Source organism: Crinia signifera, chromosome 8 (genome assembly GCF_055691185.1).
Source record: "Crinia signifera chromosome 8, ASM5569118v1, whole genome shotgun sequence".
In the NCBI taxonomy this organism is placed as follows: Eukaryota; Metazoa; Chordata; class Amphibia; order Anura; family Myobatrachidae; genus Crinia; species Crinia signifera.
Genome location: NC_139224.1, coordinates 28,298,497 through 28,322,054, shown reverse-complemented (window position 1 = coordinate 28,322,054; position 23,558 = coordinate 28,298,497). Strand labels below are relative to the sequence as shown.

The 23,558-nt window shown below is 45.4% G+C and overlaps 1 protein-coding gene across 2 annotated transcripts in view; it reads right to left on the bottom strand.

Annotated features, from left to right (window-relative positions):
- Positions 1-23,558, bottom strand: part of PRICKLE2 (prickle planar cell polarity protein 2) — a 259,945-nt gene that overhangs the window by 122,798 nt on the left and 113,589 nt on the right. Inside the window, exon 1 of one of the 2 annotated variants that reach the window (XM_083156042.1) lies at positions 8,204-8,454. The exons of the other annotated variant lie outside the window; for it this stretch is intronic. The gene's annotated coding sequence lies outside the window, so the exon portion shown is untranslated. Of the gene's footprint in view, positions 1-8,203; positions 8,455-23,558 lie in introns of those variants that run through there. 2 annotated transcript variants of the gene reach the window in all.

The following is a 23,558-nucleotide window of genomic DNA, read 5'->3' as shown; positions in this document are numbered from 1 at the left end:
TCAGCGTTTAAACGGCACCCGAACTGCAATTTGCACCCTTCGACACTAACAGGATCGACCCCTTAGAGTGCACATGAATGTTAAATAATGAAATAGTTAATGATATGAAAAAACAGCATGAAATTCTCACGTCGACAATGGTAATGTCGACAGTTTGCTCGTGCTATCCTTGTGGTGTCAACACATTTACTATCTATACACTGTTGACCTATCATCCAGAAACCAGTGAGATCAAGGGCCTAATTCTGGTTTAATTGTAAGGGGACGAAAACGGCCCCGTTCCGATGGTGGTGAGTATTTGTGCATGTGCTGACCCCTTGTGCCTTCGGTGAGTATCACATTAGCCAAGGCAATCGCAAGGGGAGGGAGGGGAGCTCGCAGCGGGGGCTGGAGGGGAACGTCCAGAGTTTTATGTGCGTCCCCATGATAACACTGGGCGTTGCCATGGGAATGCAGACGCGGTGTTCCCTGCTCGGGGCGGTGGCTGGCATCACATGATGTAATGGCCCGCCCCATCTTTGGCGATCAGCGGCTGTAATAAGAGTCTATTCAGACTGACTTTAATTAACAAAGGCCGGAGAAATTATTCAATGGGGAGTGACCATCAAATCATTTCTCCGGCTAGCGGTCTCATGCAAGGAGATGTTAGCGCACACATCCCTGCGCATGCTAGTGACGAGGTTCGGGCGGTGAGAAGATGCTCGATAGGCAGCGAAAAAACGCTGCGTAGCGAGCCAACCTGAATCAAGCCCCACTTTCATTGGGTGCAGGACGGCTCCCCGACAGTCGGGGTTCCAACAGTCAGTACTCCGACGTCGGAATCCCGACTGCTCCCTGGTGGGGGTCCACGACCCCCATAGAGGGAGAATAAAATAGGTGGTAAGCGCAGCTCGCCACCATGCCCGCAAAGGGCTTCATTGCGCTCCCCCTGCTGTGCAATCGGGATTCCGACATCTGAGTAATGACTGTCGGAATCCCGACTGTCGGTCTATTATACCACACACCTTTCATTATGTACGCCAGCTATAACGAAAATGGGATGCGGTCATTTGATCTACAGCATGACGGTAGACAGTCATTAGGTCGACATGGGAAAAGGTCAACATGGTTCTAGGTCGGCAGGTCATTAGTTCGACAGGTCGGTAGTTCGACAGGTCATTAGTTTGACAGTGTCTAGGTCGACAGTGAAAAGGTCGACATGGGGTTTTTCATTGTTTTTTGAGCCGACATGTGCCGACAGGTGGTATTTCATGCCCTACCATCCACTAGGGCGTGGTGGGAGAATAAACTAGTGTGCCGAGCGCAGGGAGGCACCGTGCCCGACGCATCGCGAGTGCAGCGAGGGTATGCGGTGCACTTTAAACTGTGTCCATGTCGACTGTGTTGACATTCAGGTAAAAAAAAAAACAGTGAAAAACCCCATGTTGACCTTTTCACTGTCGACCTAGACATTGTCGAACTAATGACCTGTCGAACTAACGACCTTTCAACCTAGAACAATGTCGATCTTTTCCCATGTCGACCTAGACCAATGTCGACCTATTGGTGTCAACCTAATGACTGTAGACCATCATGCTGTAGACCAAATGATCCCAACCCGACAAAAATGTTGTAGTTAGCAAAACAGACCCTTAAGCTGGCGTCCTACCAAGCAGCCTAGATGTGCTGTAAAACACAGTAGCCAATAATATATAAGGTCTGTACAGTCTAGTTAGTTCAAAACAAACTAATAAAAGCAAAATTATATTTGGTTGATGTTTGTTTAAGACCCCCTAATGCTGTTTTCACGATGCCATTAAATAAGCTATTGAGATCATTATGAGGCATATTCTGTCTGGCTGCATAGAACATGATTATTTTATTGTGGTCATTAAAGCAATGCAAGAAATGTGACCCAAATACTTACATTTCTACATTCGTTTCGTGTCATTATGAAACACACCAAAAGCTGGAGGAGAGTTCAGCAAGAACATGTTTGTTTAACCAACTTATTGCAAGAACAAGCTACTGTAACAGAGCTTTTCTTGTCTAGCAAGGCACTGTCTGTAGGCCACCTCATTCAAGAAAATGCTCAAGTCTATTTATTGGTAATTTCCCTAAAAAAAAAAAAAAATAAGTAAAAAAAAATAATGCAGTGCATTTCTGGGAGTTGACCCATGAGACTATGCACAAGAGGCCAGAGGCTGATAAGCTTGTGCTGAGCTCCGATTGATGGAGCTCATCACATGCTTCTCAGGTCCATGGAAGACAGCAGCAGCGGCCTCATCATGGGAGGGTTTTTAATCAGAGGCAGCGCTGAGCCTGTGAGGTCTCCTACAGAGTAATGTACAGAGGGACAAACACAGGCTTTTCATGTGGTATATATATATATATATATATATATATATATATATATATATATATATATATATATATATATATATATATATATATATATACTTGTAGACGGTCCGGCACTCCTGCTTCTGCTGCAACTGCTCCCGTGCCTTCTATTGGAATATGGATACGATCAGATAGAAGTATAGCGGCACTGGAAGACTTCTCAAATTTCTTTATTGCTGACGTGCAAATGTACACAATGTCCCGACGTTTTGGAGATCAACCGTCCCCTTCTTCACACACCTTGAAGAAGGGGACGGTTGATCCCCGAAACGTCGGGACATTGTGTACATTTGCACGTCAGCAATAAAGAAATTTGAGAAGTCTTCCAGTGCCGCTATACTTCTATCTGATCGTATATATATATATATATATATATATATATATATATATATAGTAGGATGATTTGACACTCACTAAACACAAGCGTGATAGGTCCCTGTTGCCTTCCGAATTTTAAGGAGAAACCACTCCAAGATATGTCATCATTCACGGCGGCACTCAGGTAATAAAACAAGGTACACAGGGCTTAGATCCAGCAACTGTGTACCTTGTTTTATTACCTGAGTGCCGCCGTGAATGATGACATATATATATATATATATATGTGTGTGTGTGTGTGTCATTCGGTCGGCACTTCCACGTCTCTTTGAGAAATGACCCTGGTGCCCTCTTAGGTAGGGGCTTGCACTCCACCAACAATATGCAGGAATTCGGGTGGCACTCGCTGGATTTTTTCAAAGAATAAAACACCTGGACACAGGTCTGTTCTAGTTCAACGTTTAATTCTTTACTCTGTGTTTTGACAGTGTAATATTCTCCCGTGCAGTTTGCGGCCAGTAATGACAAGTGGGAGGGGCCTCCCTGTCTAAAATGACCCGAGCCCCCCAAAGGCTTAATCCACCCCTGGTTTTAAGCTCCGTACATAAGGTGCAATTTTGGCTATGCGATTTCTCTTGAACTCCCCAGAGCCCAGAACCATATAATCTTGTCTATTTGGCCTATGGCCAATTACATTACAAGCGACATAGACAACCCTTTGAGGGCCAATTACATTTGTCAAAATAGGTGTGAAAATTACCAAGCAAACAATTGTATTCATCATAATGACCAGTAATGTTACCTTATGTAGGAAATATATATATTTTTTTCTTTACACAACATTTTATATTTGAATTTATATAACAAATGTGAGGGACTCTGGCATTATTAGTGGATATTTTGAATGTCTCTCACATTCAAAATATGGCACTCAAAGGGTTAATGATCTTAATGTGCTGCATGATCTGAAGATGCTGCAAATAGCTGGGAGTTGCGGATCTTACGATAGATCCTATGTGAAATTACACACATAAGATCTATCATGTGTATGGGAAGCTGCCGGACAGGGATATCGTGACACGATCCGGATCGAAGGCTTGTCGGGTGCCGGACAGGGTCCCGACAGTTGGGATCCTGATAGGCATTCACTCGACGTCGGGATCCCGACTATCAAAACACCGACAGCTGGGTTCCCGACGGCCGTCGGCTATTTCCCCTCGTGGGGGTCCACGACCCCCATAGAGGGAGAATAGAAGAGGTGGCTCACGCAGCGAGCCACCGTGCCCGCAGCGTGGCGAGCGCAGCGAGCCTGCAAGGGGTTTAGTTGCGCTCACCATGCTCTCTGGGTCCGGCCAGTCGGGATCCCGACGTCAAGATAATGACTGTCGGACCCCTATACCACACCCAGGCTGGTCGTCCTGATGAATGGCCAGCATTAGATTTGGGTGAGTTATTTTGTTTCTGTTCAGGGTAAACTGGCTGCTTTGTTTTTATACTGCAGTTTAGAATTTAGTTTCAACAAACCTCACCCAATTCTAATGCGGGGTACACACCAGGACGACCTGCTCACGATCTCGTCAGTGTCTCGTCCGACCCGCTCACAATCTCGCGGAGCGCACAACCCGCTCACGATGTGCACCGATGGCGACCCGCACCCGGGTGTATGATCGTTTCCAGATCCTACCTGCTGCAGGTAGGATCTGAATAATGACGATCTACCCGTGGGGCCGCGCATCCGATCGGAATCGGATCAGAACAGGACAGAAAAGGGCCCAATCACCACACAATCTACATCCAATCGGTCGGAGTTGGATCTAGATTGATGGGATCGGACCCTTGTTGTCCTGTTGTGTACCCAGCATAATTCTCAATGCACAAGTTACGTATGCATCTGCCCCATCTGCAGTGCAGCATGGTTTTGTCCACTTGAGAAAAAAATTTCGGTAGTTGTGTAGTTTCACGGCGCCAGCTACTACTTCCGGGTTCTATGCTCGCCACAAACTATGTTAAAAAAAGTCTATTAACTCCATGCCAACATGGATAGTTCATACCCCCACTATCCATGTTGGCATGGAGTTGATTTTAAATAGCGTGGCGAGCGTAGCGAGCCACCGAGCCCCGCAAGGGGACTCAGACGCACGGCGCCATGCTGGCGCTGTGAAACTACACTAGTACCAAAATTTCCTTTGTGATTAGGTTTGAATAACCCCATATGTGTGTGTATATATTTATAATATGTGTGCACAGAGATTGTGGGTTCCATTCCGACCATGGAACTAACTTTGTGGAGTTTGTATATACACTACTTATGTGTAATTCCCCCGGGTGCTCAAATTCTAAGTTTCTATGAGTGATGTCGCATTTCACAGTAACAATGCGTCAATGTCACCTTTATTTTTGCAATTTTTGGGAATTTGCAGATCAGTGATCAACTCCAGGCCTATAATGCAAATCCCCAGGTGAGATGTTTCCAGCCATACTGTTTATTACATAGTTGCCTACCTGACTCTCTCCATGAGGGAGAAAATGCTCTTTTCCCGGACTTCCCTGGTAATGTATGATTGTCATCACCTGTGGGGTGCTAGGTAATTGTTTAAAAAAAGGTGGTTCACCACAGGTGATGGTAATCATACCTAACCAGGGAAGTGCAGGAACAGAGCATTTTCTCCCTCATGGAGAGGGTCAGGTAGGCAAGTATGGTTTATTAAAATGTGTATAAAAATATCAAATATCACACACACGACTTTAACGTTTCCAGTTTGTATCAGTTTCCATGTTTTCGGTTTCCAAGATTGAGTCAATTGTTTGAAAGAATTCCAGTGATGCGTCAGTGTTTGTCGTTCATGTGTGCAATGGATTTCAGCCTGTCTTACTAATTGCGCTCTCAGCCATATAGATAAGCACAGCTGTTCCCAGAGGGCCGGGACCATTGCTTTACAGCACAGTCACAAGCACAGGGAAAATCTTCGCAGCTTAGTGACAAATAAAACACATTTTCTTCACTGAAATTGCCACATCGTTCAAGGACTTGCTGATACAAAAGCAAATAAATCAACCAACAATAAGACAGTGATTTGCATGCAAAGGAACAGTAAATTAGCCTCAAGTTTCCAGTTAAATGATCATAGGGGAAATAATTAAGTTGATGTATAATTACGCCTTACTTTTTAATGTGTGAAATTAAACTTAACCGAATGCTGCAAATCATCACCAACATTTTCAAAGTTTTCATTAGGTTTATTTGTATGTTATTCTGCTCTTAATTATCTAAGGCGCTTGAACACATGACATGATACAAATCCAGTTATGGTAGAAGAAACGCGAATGAACACAGAGGGATTGAACATACTGTATAAATGGATTATTGCGGTAACTGAGCATATGCAACTTATAGTAACTATGGTCTATTCGTAGACGCAAGCTTCTCGGCCGCATGTCATTATGGGGCTGAATTGGTGTAACTGGGTAATTGCATGTGGGCTTAGCACAGCAGACTGCTCAGAGGAAGGGCTGCTGGGACATCAGATGGGCAAAAGTACTAAAGGAGGCGTGGTTAAATGTGGAGGCGTGGCTATATCCTACTCTGTATACATTTACCGAACGGGCAAGGTTGCGCCACCTCTCAAGCTGGCGTGGTGGAAATGCGTGGTGATGCAAGTGTAGCAGCTGCCAACAAGTGAACAGAGATGCCCACGGAAGCCATCACAACGTTCTCAGCAACTGTGTACTCCGAATCAGATGCAATAACTCCCTCAGTGCCTCCATGAATGTGCACATTGGCTACAGGAGCTGCAATGGGGACACGGTCAGTAGGTTGAACACATAGGTAGACATGGCTTAGGTTGACAATGGGAAGGTCAACAGTCAAAAGGTCGAAATGAGTTTTTCACATTTTGTTTCAGCCGACATGTTCCGACAGGCGGTATTTCACACCCTACCATCCACAACGTTGTAGTTGGTAACATAAAATAGTGTCCAGAGCACAGCAAGGCACCGTGCCCGAATTCGAGGGGATGTGGTACACAGACAGTGTTCATGTCGACTATGTTGATAATGAGGACAAAAAAACCTGTGAAAAACACATTTTGACCTTTTGACTGTCGACCTTGACCTTGCCAGTGACCTATATCCCGCAAGTACGAGAATGTCATCACACACCTAAACAAGCACTAGTGTTTTCCCGGCCTCTTCCTGCCAGTCACTCTGCGACCCAAGCCCAGTCTACCGATAATTGCTCAGTTGCAACACCACAGTGATTGAATCAATCACAAACTGCGTCTTTCCTGACCCTGGCAGTGTGAAAGTGTCACATTGCTTTGCATGCTCGCTCCACCCACCATCAGAGTTGTACACAATCCATCGAGTTTGCGTCCACCTATGAATCAGGCCCATAAATCTTATAACCCCTTTCTGTTGTGCATCTCCTTCCCCATTCAATTTTTTTTTTTTCACAGAATCAATCAGGGCATCAAGATAATGGTCCGCAGTCACACTTACACAGGACTGTTGACCACCTAAACAGCGGAGTGTGTATATTCTCCCTGCGCTTGCGTGGGTTTCCTCTGGGTACTCCAGGTTCCTCCCACAATCCAAATGTATACTGGTAGGTTCATTGGCTTCCAACAAAAATTAACCCTAGAATGTCTGTGTGTGTGTGTACATGTGGTAGGGAATATAGATTGTAAGCTCCACTGGGGCAGGGACTGATGTAAGTGTTCCAATATTCTCTGTACAGCGCTGCGGAATCTGTGTGCGCTATATAAATAACTGTTATTAATTTTAGAGCATTAAGTGACCATAACAAAACAGATAACTGTTCTCAACACATCACCGGTGCTGCAAACCACTACTGTGTGACATCGTCCTGACGTTATCCCTAAGCGCACAAACCCGAGAAGCGTTATAACATGACAATTAACAAATCACCGAAATGATTCACTCTACATACCATGTGTAAAAACCATATCCCGTAAGTAAACGTCCACAGTTCTACACTCTGTTCAAACGGCTGGAATGGCCCCCCTGTGTCTGCAGGTCTTCTGCAGCTGACACAAGTAAGACCTCTCCCCAGTACGCTCACAGTGGGCTGCACAGCAGTGGTCCCTAAAAATAACATTATTGAAAACAGCTGTGAAAAGTTTCATGATTTTTTTTCCTTGCATCCAAATCCGGCAACAGCTGAGAAGCCCCATCCTTAACGCTGCGGATGGAGAGTCTATTTAACGGGAATTCCAGGGTGGAAGTGTGCGATGAGAGACATTTTACTGCGCCGATAGAAAAGTAAGAAATGAGCACTGAGCGTTTAATGCCGGCTATAATGACTGGAAAGTGATCCGGGATAAAAAGCATATGTTTAATCTGCTTTATGTCAGGCAATGGGCGCACGGCATAAGGGGTCTGTATGTAATAACGCGCAGTGCCATTACAGTTTATGAGCAAGAGTATCAATATACAAACCATGGTAAGAACTTCATATTACGATAAATGAAACCAGGCAACTTACCACAGCTGGAAATATTAACGCGTCCGCGTAAGACTTTAGCATTCTTTTTGCGTGCAAGAATAGGATGCTCAACGATAGAGGATAGAGGAACTCCGAAATCCGTTTTCTTCAATGTTGTTTTATAGAAAGAAAAGTGGAGTGTGCAGAACACAGCAGTACACCGGCTGGGGCCCACTGGGGGGACTCGGACAGAGGTGGGGAAACATTCTTCCGCAGAATGCCATTTGGACTGGCTTTCTGCAGTGCTTTTAGTTGGGGGAAATCAGTTAGGTCATTACTGAGGCAGAAACTCTCCGAAGTGACTTGCTGATCTCCTCCCACACAAGGTTTAGCCAATAGGTGGGGGGGAAAAGTCACAAACCGGAATCCAGGGCCCTAACCAACAGCCAAACTTAACTCTTTCAGAAGTGGAAACAGTGCAAAATGTAAAGTATAGCTTGAAATGTGATAATAATATCAATCATACTGCTGGCAAGTAAATGCTTTATTACAAAGGCAAATAGCGTGCTTTTTTTAAAGGCATTTTCCTGTGTCTGCCCATGGGTTATAGATTAAATGATCTGTAGGGGAAAATTTACAGGTGGGAGTTCTATTGAAGATGGTGTGTTGCCCATAGCAACCAATAAGATTCTATCAATTAACAGCGGTTTCAAACCTTTTTTTCTCCCCCGTACCCCTTGCTTGGGCTTTTCATTAATGAGTACCCCCTCCTCTCAATTTAAAATATCCACAGTACTACGAGGGGAGTGTGCCCTTATATTAAGGAGTAGTGTGCGCTTGTGTCTGGTCGCTGGCTGTGTCCTGTCTCCGGGGTTCCCGCTAACGCCTGTAGGATTAATGCTGCTGCTTCCTCCACCCGTGTCACTGCAGGACAGACGATCACAGAAGTCTGAGGGCAGCGCAGGTAGCTCCAAGTGGATTGCTAGTCGGGAAAAAGCACGAGGAGACGCTGATGATGCTGCAGACGGAACCGGAAGTGATGCAATGTGGTCCACGGCAACGGGAGACTTCTTCTGCCATCGGGAGACTTCTTCTGCCATCGGGAGACTACTTCTTCCGTCATTACCAATAGTAGTCAGTTCGTTAGTAAATCGATACAAAAAATGTTTTCATGCACAAGGTCGACGTTGATAAAAGGTCAACATGCACAAGATCATCACACGCAAACCATCGACATGAGTTTTTCAAGGATTTGTTTTTGTGTCAATGTTGACACCTGAGCACATAGACCCCCAATTATTGTACCCCTTCACTCGCCATGCTTCAGGCCACGTTACTGAGTCCACATGGATTGTAAACTATGAACTAATCCCCCAATTTTTTTTTTTTAACCACGAAAAACTAACGTTGTCCTTTTTCGTGTGTCAACTATTGGCATGTCGACATTTTGCTTGTGACGACCATTTATCAATTTCGACCTTGTGCATGTCGACCTTCAGGTGTCGACCTATCATTCGGGTACCCTACCCATCTCCCTGTACTGTATATTACAATGTGAATACAGGAACATAGACATAGGTAACTGTAGACATATCCAGCTGTGGTGGAACTATAAATTCCAGCATGAACTCTAAAGGATCACTATGTGCCGCCCCTGCCTGGCATTGTGTTCGGACAGAGGTAGACAACACTTGCCCGGGAGGTAAATGGGAATGTTTATTAACAAAGGTGCAGTAAAACCACAACAGCTAATTAGACTTTTGCTTTCATTGTCATCATCATGGTTAATTCAAAAGGCAATGCAAGGCTCTAAAGGGCAAGACAATGAGCACGTCATCCAAATACATGGAATATATGGAAACAAAACATGCAGCAAGACTACACACAGCACAATTTTCAGGCATTTTCTGAGCGATTTTACTAAATTGCTCAGAAAATGCCTGAAAATGCATGTAAATCGCTGTGTATATTGCCCACACAGCGATTTACATGCGCGCACCCGCCGTTCTGAATCTGGTAAAGATTCAGAACGGACGGGTTGTACAATTCAGAGCAGTCGCTCAGAAAGCTCCTGCTCATCTCCCGCATGTGTGGCTGCGGGCAGATGAGCAGGGCTGTTCTGAGCGACTGAAGCTCCGCTGAACGCCGCCCGCATGACACCGCCGCTGCACCTGAGAGGACGCACCGCCGCCGCCGAGGACATCAGGCACCGCCGGAGACCACCGCCGAGCTGATGACGTCACACCGCCGGAGACCACCGCCACTCCTGATGACGCCGCGGGACAGAGAGGCCGCGATGCTGGACTCCGGCGTTGGTAAGTATTTTTTTTTCTTCCCACTGTGCCACCAATGTTTGGGGAGCAAACATCACTATACCACCAACGTAATATGTTTGGGAATGGGGTGGGGGACCCCTATTCTCTCTGTACTTTCGATCTCTACCTCCTAATCTCAATGTACCAAAGAGCTTGCAATCCACTGTATGTAATAAATCATTAAATGCTGCATATCCACTGTATGTAATAAATCATTAAATGCTGCATTTAATATCTATAGGGCTCATGTTATTATAATAATTATATAATTTATTTACCTTGTCCATGATGGAACATTCAGCAGTTACTTCACACATATAATCCTGATTGTGTGTGTATGTGTGTGTATGTATATATATATATATATATATATATATATATATATGTATATATATATACACACACACACAGTGCAGTTTGATGGCATGTGCGGCTGGCAGTTTGATGGCATGTGCGGGTGTGTGACAGTCGTGACAGATTTGAAATCTCCCGTGCTGAATCTCCCAAGTTGAATCTCTGACACAAATCTCTCTGTATGTGGCTCATTGTCTGAAATGAGCCACAAGAGTGAAATCTCTTGTGCTGAATCTCCAGTTATGTATCTCTGGCACACATCTCTGCGTATGTAGGGCCCTTGAGATCATATGACAATTGCTACAGACAAGGTGGATGCGATGGTTTGAACACGAGTAAAGCTGTGTACACATGGGGGCGATATATTGCTGAGCAATATATTGCTCAGTGTCTCCTTTTCATCAGCGACCAGAGATGGTCGCTGATGAAAGGGAACCTCTGCTGGTGGTGCCGCAGAGGCAATCAGCTGGTCGCAGGAGCACCTGGCAGTACTGGCCATGGTCAGGGACGCAACTGGGGGGGGGGGGGGGGGGGTCGCGAGGGGGTCACATGCCCTGGGAGGTGCTGGATGTAATTCCCATACATGCATACAGTGGGGGAAGAGACAGAGCGGAGCCCAATTACTGCCTTGCCCCAGGTGATGACAATCCTAGTTTCCTGCCATGGTGACTGGTAATTTGACGCCCATTGCTTATCAGTAATGATAAATTACTTCAGTCATAAAATAGAGTAGGGCTTTGATAGCTTAACATCAATGTTACCATCGGAGCATGACAATCATAAGCCCATCCACCTCTAAACATTGGTGTCCCCCCTCCTTGTAAAAAAAATAAAAATAAAATTGATTGGGGTTTAGTTTTTTGATTAAATCATTGGGTTCTGCTAAAAAGTATATCAAAATGATGGCAGAAATAATTTTTACCAGCAATTTTTCTTAAACATGTTAGAAACCATCAACATTGGTGTAAAACATTAAAACATTGACCCGTCACTATCAAGGAAACCCCCCGAACATGGATGTTTGGCATCACTGATGGTTGAATCCCATCCGTAGTTGAGGCCTAAGTGGGCTAACCAAGTTATATGAACTTGCTCACAATGCCCAAAATGCAGCAGCACAATTCACAGGCTGTTGGCGTTTTGGGGGGCAGTGATGGAAAAAGCCCCCCAGAATGTGGATGGGCCTTCCCCATTTTCTCGGCACTGAGCCAGTGGCTGCTTCTTGGAATGCAGAATTATTTCACAGGACATCCTGAGTCAGATGTCCGATGGTCGCGCAGTTGCTCCAATGCTGTGTTCTTGGACTACTAGGGAGTAGGCCATACGTCCATTCATTCTTGAAACGAGAGAGGAGCCTTGATGATACAATTCACCATATGGAACCATGATAAACTTAATAACGTAGTTATTCTCCCTGCACTTGTCCTTTGGACATCTCTGAAGGTGTGGTCACAAAGTTGGCCAGTATGTGTGATGCAACTAGCGACAGGGATGTCCTCTAAAGAGTTAAATTACCGAAACGTCAAGTGCTGCTTAATCCTTTCCTGTTGCTGTGAGAGCAGGGACCCTCAGTAACACTCCAGGGTAGAAAATATGGAACAGTTACCCCCTCCACTGTAACATACAAAATACAGTACATCATAGGTTTTGGTTCACTTCCACTTTACAGCTTTGGATGTCACTGATACAACTGAATATAAAGAGGTGTCTTTAAATAAAATGAAAGAAGAGCTTACTTACTTTTTTTTTTTTTTAAAGGATTAAACCACCCCATACCAAATGATAGTAGCATGGGTCATTGGCAAGTGTTCAATCAGCCTTTTCAACCCATTGCATAAGGCAGAGGAATCCGGGAAGAACGGAGAAGAGACTGTTATCAGTAGCTCAGGGAGGATCTATTGGGAACTGGGGGGGACCCTGACATGGGACTAAGGAGAGGTGCTAACCCTGAGGGGAGAAGAAAATAATCATTCTTTTCTATGTTCTATAGACTGTTCCTATAGTGCGTGAAGATTTCCAACCATGGCAACAGCAGCAGCATGGACATGACACTGAGGCTCCTCCTCCTCTGTCACAGATGCACACCCCTACTCAAGCAAGAGGTAATTGCTAGGGTAATATGTAGGTTATATATTAATGCTTTGCGTGCTGGCATGTACCGTCAGGTCCATCATAGAAGGTATCAGTACATGTGTGACAGGGGTCTGACATCCACACATGCAGACATACTGTAGGAGCATAGCTTCCCCTCAGAAAGGGACTGATTCAGGTTCATACCCTAAATTTGCGAATTCAGGTGTAGATGTATGAACCAGTGATAAGAGAGGAGAAGTGGCCCATGGCAACCAATCAGCTGCTCTGTATAATTTTATATTATGCAAATTACAGATGATACTTCAGTGCTGATTGGTCGCCATGGGCCACCTCCTCTGGCTCACTTCTCCCTTATCACTGATTCATACATCTACCCCTCGGTCTGGGGACCGATGGCGCGGATCTACACGTGCGTATCTGTGTAAATAAGCACGCGCAAATGCCTTCAAAGAGTATCAAACTCGCTGAGGTGTTCGCACAGAGCGGGGTGAGTAGGGGGCCATCCCATGGGAACTCCCAGGCGTCTCGAAGCCTGCTCGGGGCGGGCAGCTGACGTCACATAACATCAGTGCCTGTCCCAAATTCAGCTATACCCCAGGAAAATTTGTGAATGGGTAAAAAAAATAAAATTCGATGGTCGGCGACCGTCTAACGATGTTTCACCCATACACCCGCATGCGAATGGATGTGTGAGCATTCACATCCATCCGCATGCTGGTGTGGACATTGGCGCGGTGGTGGGTGGGGCGGGGGGTTCGCTCACCCAGTGGCCGGCGTTTACCAGCTCGCTAAACCGCAAAAGAACATTGCTTAGCGAGCGGGTCTGAATCAGGCTAAAAGCCCCCATTAGCCATTACTTAGACTGAGAGACTGCCATTGCCTGATATCCCTAGCACAATGCTCAGACACTGGATGACAATAAGAAGAATAATACCCGCCGAGCCTTTTTGTGCCGAGGTCCTTGTCTGAAAGCCGAGCATGCCACTTATCTCAGCGCAGGGGCACAGGGGCTACTGTCTGTACATGACAGCAAACGACACAACAGATGCTGTGCAATTAATTACTACAAAGGTTCCCATGTAGCCTCATTTCAATTTGGAACTGTGCTTAAATTCATGCACGACTCATGCTGCAGACTTCCACCTTGTGGCCCTGAGAAAATAAGCAGCAAAGGTCTCCTAACTAAAATACGGCGTGAGTGGAATTCTGTAACAGTCACAAATCTACAATAAAATGTCCTATTATTACAAGGATTCCCTCCAGTATACCAATGCTGTACAGGTCTTGGTCACCCTAAGGAATGATAATGGCCCAGCGAGTAGAGGCAGTACCGCGTTCTCATTGTCTCCCCAGGCGCTAGAGAAAGCCACCTCTGTGTATTGTGTCTGTTTGGCTGGTTGTGATTTTTTTGCATGCTATAAACCTTGTTTATATTGCATATACATATCACAGGGTTCCCCTTACCATCAAAGTGAAATGGATGAGGGCAGAGGTGGTCAAGATGATAGTGGATTGATAGGTCAACACAAACGATGTCGACAGAGAACAGGTTGAAAGGGTCAAAAAAGTCCACAAGGACATTAGGTCAACAGGTAATTGCTTCCCCGTGACTTAGTTTGACAAGGCTTAAAAGGTCAACAAATTTGTAATGTTGACAGTTGGATGTCGACACAAAACGGTTGACATGATTTTTTTTTACGTTCTTTTAGTCGAACCCTAAACCCAACCCTTGCCCTAGTGCTAAACCCTCCGCTTAATGCTTAACTCTAACCCAACCCTTATGTGGCCTAACTCTAACCCTTCTTTAAGTGCCTAACCTTACCCTAAACGGAACCCTATCCCTAAACCGAAAAACCATATTAACCTTTTTTGTATCAACTATTTGAATGCTGGCCTTTTAAACCTGTCGACCTTTGTCACTGTGGACCAAATACCTGTTGACCATGACAACTTATTAACTGTTGACCAAGCTGCTGTCGGTCTACCGTTGGGATTCCGGTCAAGATTTGGTTATTATTGTATGTTGTGAGTTGCATCTCTAGCAGGTGCTGGACAGTTTGTGCTATGCAACAGGGACAATGAGGACAATCTAGCAGCCACTTCTGATTGGATAATTAAGTACTGAGTTCTCTAGCCAACACAGCTTGATGTATCAGAATATTTAATATTATTAAAATAATACAAAGGTGATATTTATAAGTCAAAACTCTGGAGTGTACTGAAGTATCGCAGGCAATACTCAGTCCACCCTACCTTCCCTGCCCGCACATCGCTCAAGTCACGACGTTCTATCCACGTTACTTATTTGACATTTTCACTTCAATTACAAGAAAAAAAGATTCCCAATTGATTTTTAAACAATAGATGTGACAGTGTTTGGATTTAATTACTTTTTATATGAAAAATTAGAATTTCACATTAATAACTGTCAAGGCAATGCATGCCACATCATATCATTATTGTATTATGTTCAAATAGGTTAAAGCAACCTTAGCATTTATAACTAATACTGTTTTGCGTACACACGTTGAGATTTTGGCAGGAGATTTTGACTAGAAGGTCAAAATCTCTTAGAACGATAGCCAAAATCTCCCTAATTTTCTCCTGCTTAGTCAATATTGTCTAGCATAGATTGCTTAGCATAGACTGACTGTGCAGGCAAGGCAATTTTGACGAGATCATAGACTATCATTGCTTAGACAAAATCACTTAGTCAAAATCTCCAGTGCATCTAGCCAAAATCTCTCTCAAAATTGCTTAGTCAAAATTGTCCATTAGCCAAAATCTTCCCGTGTGTACACCCCTCTAATACCCCTTTCACATCAGAAAATGCAGGGACCCACCCGGGAATATGGCCCAGGAATCATGCCGGGCCATTCCCGAGTTGGCCCCTTTCACACCAGAAAAGTCCCTGCATTTTCTGGTGTGTGAAGGGGGCGGGAAGGAGGCGGGGAGGAGAATCCACACGGGCGGCAGGTGCAAATGAGGGGACAGCCGGTGGATGAAGATGACGCAGCTCTCCGGTGCCCTCACTGCCACCGGAGAGCTGTGTCATCTTCATCCGCGCCTGCCCTGTCATTTGCGGCCGCCGCCTGTGTGGATCCCCGGCCGGACAGCACACTGAGGACCGGCAACCCGGGTAAGTATCCCCTACCCCATTCACACCGGCCAGGTCCCCGGGTTAAACCCGGGAACAACCCTGCTCCATTGCAGGGTTGAAATCCAGGCAATTTTTACCAGAATTTTGGCCCGGGAACCTTTCACACCTGCGCTAGGAACCCGGGAAATTATGCTGATGTGAATGGGGTATTAGTCTGATTCCCCTAGGGTATTCTACCCCATACAGATCAGGCTTTCACTGATCGGCAAGCAGAAAATTTTATGCTGCTTACCAAGCTGTTGAATCACCCCCTAGGAAGTCAGGTACAAAAGGTCGTCAGGTACTCCAGTTCGACAGATGAATGGAGGACAGTGCTTAAGGTCGACAGGTACCGAAAGTTGAAAGGGGGACAGTTCTTAAGGCCGACAGGTACCGAAGATCGTACACGGCATGTAGGACGACATGTACACGGTCAACGCCTTTTCTTCTATCTGTCGCCTGCATGACAGTATGCAGGTCACTCATAAGATTGTTTCTTGGTCACCGTGAAAGTTATTCTGCGGATAAAACCGTGCAGAGCCCCATGTTTCAGGTACAACGTCATTTATTTCATAACAGATATCAGGGCTCTGAGCGACGACAGTTGGTTAATTACAACACATTACCTGCACACTAAGTAAGCTATTGCTTTTTTCCATTATATAGCTTTAGAATTGGCAGTAAAATGAACAAATGCTCCTGCGTCTTGGATCACATTAATAAGAAGCCTCAACGTTCCCCGGAAGCCGCTCATCCGTGCCGAGCACACCTCGCGCGGGTCACCTGTGACTGTTGGCTATTTTAAGCAATTGGTTTCCATCCACTTGTCCATTAATCAGCTCATACAGAGATGGGGAATTAATGGAAATGACCCTCACAGTTCAGGGCTAAGCACTTTCTCTTGGACACTTGTAATTTCCTTTTATCCCTTTCAAGATTAAAGTGGTCAATTTTCACACCCCAGGCAGGAGAGCGCGGCTGAGAGGGCAAATATATTAAACAATATTGACGTCAAAGGGAGAAGGATTATTGGCCAAGGTTCTATTCAATACAATTATCAGCAGGAATCTGTCTCTCTCTCCCTCGTGCGGCTATAACAGCCACCTGGTAAATGCGCTTCACTGAACTCTTCATGTGTTCTAGATACAGATTCAACAAATCTGCGCCTTACAAACAGGTCTGTGCTTCCTCTCCGATCCACACCGACCATCAGAAAGCTTCACCTTTATTTTCGCACCTTTATTTAAATGCAGATGTATCCAATATTTAAGTGTTTTGTATAGTTATAAACGTGTCCACACTTTAACTCGCTTTGTAAGATGTATTTGATTGGGATCAGAGCAGCTTATATATCTTTATTCCTGCTAATCCGTTATGTCTCTGTTTTTAAATGGCCAGTGGAGAGTAACCAGCAGCCAGCGTGACTATCAGCGCAGAGTATTTCAGATGAGTGTACTAACCTTGTGACTTTTTTTAGTCATGTGATTATGTGAGTAAGGGCTGCATGTGAGTATGAGTTATGGGATACATATTCATATTCAACCACTTCAATAGCATATCCATACAAGCCTACTCTCCTAGAAATTCCAGGGACACTGAAATAGATGGGGAGTTCCACAGTTTCCCTGAACAGAAGGTCACCTTCCTGCAGCCAGCCCACTTATTAGTGATATATGTGGGAATGGGAGAGAGTATGCATGTGTGTGTGTGTCACATTTATCCCCCCCCCCCCCTTGCGCAAAAAGAAGTGTCCGCACCTCATGCCTTAAAATGGTTACTGCACACAGGAGGAAGACCCCAATGTCAGCCATACAACTGTCTTAGAGCTTTGAGTAAAACACAATATAGGCTTAGCATAACTGTGGCAGCAATTGGTCAGTTATTTATTATGTAAGAACTGCAAAATGCGACAAGGCACAACCTACAACAGAGAAATGCATTGCAGATGGATACTGATCCAGATGCCTATAGCAAACCAACCCCCCCCCCCCCTTCTAAAATGACTACCCATCCCGTAAGGGAAATGGTGCTGCCCCTGAAAGTGGGGTGCAGCTCATAGTATAGTACCAAGGTGAGTGCGCTCCAGAACTATTAATACTTGCATCCGTCTTATTTCAAAACAGCCAACAAACCGAGAACCAAAAATAAGGAAAGAGAGAGAGAGAGAGCTACACCAACCAAAGAGGCCTGGAAACACCACACTAATACCCCTTTCAGACAGAAAAATCCCCAAAACCCAGGTATTTCCCGGATACAAAAACCCGGGTAGAACTAGGCAGCAAGGGGCTGACCCCCTTTCACAAAGGAGCAAAAACCAGGGTATTTCCTGTGTCGACCCCTTTCACACAGAAGCCGGATTTTTCCTGCAAAACTCTGTGTGTCATAAGAAAAGGACAGTTTTAAAGGCACACAGAGATGAGATCATGAAAAGTGGGAGGTGTCTGCTCACTGCATTGCATTAAACATTAAACATTGCATTAAACGGATCTCCTCATCTTTCCAATGTGCCATGGCCATTTAGTGCTGCCACTCCCGCTCAGCCAATCAGGGAAGCTGTAAAGATCAGCCAATCACGCAGCGCCATGCTGCACAGCCAATCAGCATGATTTTTCAATAGTCGGGAGAAAAACACGGGTCGGACTCTTTCACACAGCCGCAAACACGTGTCTGACACGGGAAAAACCCAGGTAAATACCTGGGTCGAAGTCCCGGAACTTTAGACCCGTGTTGACCCTTTCAGACAGAAGAAAAACCTGGGTCGACACGGCAAGAGCAGGGAAATTCCTGGGTCTTTTTTGCTGTCTGAAAGGGGTATAAATAATATCACCTATCACACCCCTAACCCTACCATAGGCCGGCACAACCCTGTGACCAACACCAGGGCCAGCCCAGCCTTGTGGTTTAAGCCACATCGCGCTTATTCGCTTCAGTTCTTTCTACGGAACTAAATGCATTCGCGAACATTGAATTGCAACATATTTGTTAAAGGGCCAAAATGCTTAATTTTCCTTTGCTCCCACCTCTGAATGAGGCCCATTACTTGGACTTGGGATCATCACACAGTTACGGCACAGCTTATTCAGCCAGCTTCAATCCCATCTGTTGGGATGAAAACTGCTTCCATGTGTAGCCATACAAACTGATTCTTTAACAATACAATAAAAAAATAATAATAATAATCCCATTGAATGATCAGAATGTAACGTTCGGCCAAAGGAAGATGCGCAAACATGATACCTAGAACGGGACTGAATATTACGCAGTTCCAATAGACAATAAACAGTTCTCTGCTAAAAACAGAATTACTTTTAGAAGAGAAGTCGTTCACATCTATTTAATGAGCATTTGGTTAACCTCTTGGCTACCAAACACAAGGGAATAAGAACATTCTTCAGAGAACACAATATACCCATTTCCCTCTCCAAAGTATGTCATTAGTCAGCAGCAGCCACTTTACCCAGAAGGGAACCGCTGAGATAAGAGATAGCCGTTAATGTGGTTACAGCAACAGGTTCTAGCTCTTTGCAGGACGAGCGTTACAGATCTCCCCTTATCCTGCAAGCATAGATTTTATATGTACTGTATGTATGTATGTATGTATGTATGTATGTATGTATGCAGTATCTACATACTTATGCAGAAGTTGTTTAGCTCCGTTCTTGTTTGCATTATTAATCTGAATCCATTTTCATCTCATTTGATGAAATAAAGGTTTTTAAATCAATAAGATCCTGGCAAAGAAAGGATACAAGGGACATTACTAGGATACAAATGTGTTCATAGCTCTACATGTAGGGCCTAATTCTGCTTGGCGCTGCAAAGCTGCCCCGCTGATCACCTACTCACTCCCCCCCCCCCCCCCCCCGCGTGCGCGCTGCCAAATCTCTTCGGTACCATCCCCTCGCATGCATCCGCTACAGGAGAAATCATTATTCCTTCGGAAATAAAAGTCAGTTTGAACTGAATTGTATTTATTTCGCTGTTCGCTGAAGAGAGGGCAGACGCTGACATCCTGTGACTTCAGCCGCGCACCCCCGGCAGGCATCGACCCACCTGCGTTCCCATGGGAATGCCCAGCACTTTCATGGGGACACCCATAAAATGAATCGGCCCATCAGGGGCCTGTTTATCACCCTTCATCGGTAAAATGCATAGGTAACGGCAATGCAACTCTACAGCGTGATTTACATATTGGAGCACACAAACCAGGGCAAACCAGTAATCCACATGGTTGCACAACAATCTATAATATGAGAGGATTTTGGTATTAGCCCCTTCAGTGGTAATCCCGAGAATTTTCCGGGCTATGTGTTAGTGAACAGACTGGCAAGCCTGGAAAAGTCTTGGGATTGCCGCTGGTTAGAGCCGCGCCGCTGAGCTGATGGCTGAACTCAGCTTCAGCGCTGCCCGGCTCCGGCTGCTCGGCGGCGCATCTCCTTCCCTTCCCGTCCCCCCGGCTGTGTGACAGTCTACGTTCATGCAGCGACATAATGCCGTTTGCCGGGGGCAGGGCCAGGTTGCCAGGGGCAGGGCCGGGCAGCGAATGACACTGCCTGGACCCTTGACACAGCGTGTTTTTTTTAGGTAGCACCCCCCCTAAAAACTCGCCCAGTGGGGAGCGTTACCTTAAAAAAAAACACCACTGAAGAGGTTAATAAGCAGTAGAGAATTTTTTTCAATGTGACCCTTTTTCTACTAGGATGGCCATCTTAGGCATGATGCTTACACGAAGCTCCTTTGAAAACGAAGACCAGACGCAGACTAAAAACAGTAAAGCTGCCCATACACAGTCCGTTTAACTGATCCGTTTGGGACTTATATAGTACACATCGCATCGCATTGCATGCCTTGTGCACGCAGTGTGCATGCAATGCGATGCGATGTGATAACCAGCTAGTACAAAAAAGTATGTGCAGCACATACTTTTTGTACCGTACGATGAGATGCGCGGAAGCGCGCATCTCATAGTACAGAACGGACGGTCCGGGAAAGGACCGTCTATGGGCAGCTTAACATGGTCTCCTGGGAACACATATTGGCCCTAAATAGATTTTAAAGCCCTTTAGATAAATAAAATAAATCAATTGGGGGTATTTACTCTGGCCAATGGCCCTTATTTAAATCTGATCGTAGTAAATATTTGTTCTCAAAATGGGCAAAACCATGTGCACTGCAGGTGGGGCAGATGTAACATGTATAGAGAGAGTTACAGTAGATTTGTGTGAGTTATTTTTTTTCTGTGCAGGGTAAATACTGACGAACAGCCGATGTTCCTGATACAGTGAGCGAGCCGTCCACCTTCGGCGCACAGCCAGATGGAAGCCGCTGACTGCCGGGGACTAGGAGGAGTGATGTTTAGGTGCAGGTAGACTCACCCAGGCCGCTCTGGTTTTATCTCTTCTGCTAGAGAACGCCTTGCGTTGTAGATGCCAGGGTACTGGGGGTCTCTTGTTGATCACTGGCGTGGATAAGCCGGCTCAAGTTGGTAATCACACGGTCCTTTTTAGATGACAAGGTATGCTGCTGGTATGGGGTTCAAACGAAAAGTATGCGTTGACTCTGCCCCACCTGCAGTGCACATGGTTTTGCCCATTTTGAGAACAAATTTTTACTGCGATCAGATCTGAATAAGGGCCATTGGCCAGAGTAAATACCCCCAAATGATTTATTTTATTTGTTTAAATCTCTTTCTTCTGTTTTTTTTTTTTATTTAACAGAACAGTAATTGTTACTAATAATAGTGCAGGTGGGCTAAAAATAAAGATTAGACATTTTTAACAATTAAGCCCAGATCCCTCAGGCAGAGGCCTAGAATCGTGTCTCTGAGTACTGTATATAAATATATCCTGTGCTCATGCACTGCATTGTTCCTCTTGTTGTGTACCGATAGAGATCAAGGAGTGGATTATAAATAGCACCGGGGAATAACATACTGTTGTTATAGATTGTGTTCAGAAGAGGCGACAAAAGGCAGCAATCACAATGAATGTTATTTTATTTAGAACAAAGAAATAGACATTGAAGAATGATCACGGCGGATCACGGCTTGTTCCCAGTGTTACAGAAAGTAATGAAAGTCAAAATGAATGTTCTCAACCCTGCCATAAAGTCTACAAGCTCCTCTCTCTTAAGGTCCCCGTACACGGTCCGTTTAGCGGATCCGTTTTGTACTTGTAAAGCACGCATCGCATGCCTTGTGCAATCAGCCATCAATAGTTAACAACTATGTAACGGACAACCATCCATAGTTTTAGCTATCAATGGTCATCCATTCTCTTTGACTGACTGGCCCATAGGGCAATCAGAACGTGAGGGTGGGGCTTCAGGGTTGCTGGGGCAGAGCTATGCTCGGTGTCCCGGCACCTTTAAAAAAATACAAGAAGAAACATCGTCCGTCCCCCCCATCTATGGCAAAAGTATTCAGCATCGGCCATAAACCATCGATGATTTTGAATCATCGATGGTCAATGGCCATCCCTACTGCTCCTTCAGATGCACTGGTACCCAGCGGCGCTAAACCACTGACATACTTGGACACACAAAAGATTTCAGTGGGCTTCAGACATTTACGGTCACAGCTGCGGCATACAAACATGCAGAGGCTGTGCTACTGCGTCCAACCCCGAATCTGCTCGTTACTGTTTATATTACTTTCCTAAATTCTGTAAATAGTCATTCTGCATTAAAACCTGCATTTAAAGGTCATGGTGAAGCCTGTAACCTGCAGAGCTTGTAGATTCACTGCAACAAGCAATTGGAATACTTACTGTTTACCACATATTCCGCTTTAATAAATAATCTGATCAGCGTTATTTGCCACAATACAACCAATGTGAAATGTGTCAATTATTTTACTGAAACTAGATAGAAACGAAGGTACTCTTTACCTAGCACGGCGCCCATCGCGGTCATCGCGGGCATTGAATGCACAAAAAAATCGGGTGCGACGCGACCGACGCGATGCCCGCGATTTCCCATAGGGACCAATGTTAAATTTCTCAATTGACCCGATTTTTCTGTTCAATGCCTCAATTGACACGATTTTTCCATAGGAATCAATGTTAAATGGCCCACAGAGGCCAAATAGCCACCCTGAAGTGTGAAATGGCCCCCACAATTGTTAACGCCACCCCACGATCAACGTGAACCCGAAGCGTGGCGAGCGCAGCGAGCCCGCGAGGGGCGGCGGTACGCGTCCTACGACCTTTTCATACCCCCACTATCCACGTCGGCGTGGAGTTGAGAATAGAATAGTGTGGCGAGCGCAGCGAGCCACCGAGGCCGAAGCGTGGCGAGCGCAGCGAGCCCCGCGAGGGGACAAGGATACCTGTGAAGCCCGCGAAGGGACGCGTTTACCTGTGAAGGTATCCTTCACAGGTAAACGCGTCCCTTCGCGGGCTTCACAGGTATCCTCGTCCCCTCGCGGGGCTCGCTGCGCTCGCCACGCTTCGGGCTCGGTGGCTCGCTGCGCTCGCCACACTATTCTATTCTCAACTCCACGCCAATGTGGATA